Source organism: Nycticebus coucang, chromosome 19 (assembly GCF_027406575.1).
Source record: "Nycticebus coucang isolate mNycCou1 chromosome 19, mNycCou1.pri, whole genome shotgun sequence".
Lineage (NCBI taxonomy): Eukaryota > Metazoa > Chordata > Mammalia > Primates > Lorisidae > Nycticebus > Nycticebus coucang.
Window position 1 is genome coordinate 34,822,931 of NC_069798.1, and position 1,559 is coordinate 34,824,489.

At 37.1% G+C, this 1,559-nt stretch overlaps 1 pseudogene; it reads left to right on the top strand.

Moving 5' to 3' along the window:
- The first annotated feature begins 548 nt into the window (after positions 1–548).
- LOC128571578 (protein LLP homolog) lies at positions 549–931 on the top strand (annotated as a pseudogene).
- Positions 932–1,559: the final 628 nt, after the last annotated feature.

Here is a 1,559-nt window from a genome sequence, read left to right on the forward strand (position 1 = left end):
AGGTCACTGCGTGGTTTGGCTCCAATCAGTCTGCCCAGCTCCATCTCTCGCTACTCATCCAAAACAACTTAGCTTCTGATCATATTAACCTATTTGTGGTTTCTTGGCCTTAGTAGGCTTTCACTTTCCCCTCTGCCTTATTGTATGTCATCATCACTCTGGAAGCTCCAGGCAGTTAGATTTTTATACTGAATCCTATATATAGCACCTTGTTTTTTCTATTGAGTTACCTGAATTAAACTGTGAATGTTTAAGGGCAATAAAATATCTGTTTCTCTAACATTTAGAGCAGTGAGATGGGAAAGAGTTGAGTGAGGAAAGGATACGGAAAAGAATGATTTTCTGTGTACTCTGTACTTGATTATTTATCAATAATACCTTATTTAATGTTCACCATAATATAATAACATTCTTTCATTCTATCCTCAATTACAAAACAGAAATACTAAATCCTGAAAAGGACGTCAATAAGTTGTGAAATAAATCATTCAGAAAGCAAATTCTCAATCCCTGCTCTTGTAGGTGTTTGTGAGTTTCTCAGGTAAAACATGGCTAACAGCTTACAGATTAAGTGGAAACAGCATATGCATACTGAAAAGAGAAAAAAGAATGTCCTAAAGGAGCTCAGCAGACTTAAAAGTATTCTAAGAGTAGATAGTGACATTCTAATGAAAGATGTTCAAGAGGTAGCAACTGTGGTAGTCCCAAACATGACCAAGAGAAAACACAGAGTATGATAAAGGATGAAAAGGATGACATGAAAATGGAGAATGATGTTAAGAGAAACCAGAAGAGTCTTCTGAACCAGCATGGACAGTACCCAGTATGGATGAGTGAGAGGCAAAGAAAAAGGCTGAAGGCAAAGAGAGAGAGAAGAAAGGGGGAAAGCAAAATGAAGGCAGCAAAGGTGGTGAAGGTTTTGGCCTGGTAGACTCTGAACAAGTTGAAGAGTGCTACCCAGGACAGATGTTTGGTTAGAAGGTATACCTTGACTTCAGATCCCAGCAAGAACAACTTGGACTGTTTCCTTTAGTTCCTACCCAACATATCTCTTCAAGTTTGTTTCTGGAGCTTTGAACAAAGTATTTGCTTGGATGGGTGAAAGCTGTACTCAGTTGGAAGCTGCCCAGTGTCCAAGTATTATCAGACATCCAAATTCTGTGCTATGAATGTGGTTGTAGTTGTTCTTCTAACCTGACAATTGCTTTTAGCAAAAATAAAGCAAGTGATATTATACTGACAAAAAAAAGTGAACTCAGATTTAAAGTTATTATGTAATTGTATTGTTTAAAATCTTAACAGTATATCTTATAAAGGGTTACTTCTTTGGAGTCTTGATTTTGTCTAATTCAGAATAAAAGATATTTTGTGCATAAAAATAAATTAAAGAGAAAAGAAAGCAAATTCTCAAATCTGAGTAAGTTTGTCTCACATTCTTTCTTTCTTTTTTTTAATGTTCTTTCCTCTCTCTCTCTCTCTCTCTCTCTCTCTCTCTCTCTCTCCAGGGCCAGATTCTGTTTCCCAGGCTAGAGTGCTGTGGCATCAGCCTAGCTCACAGC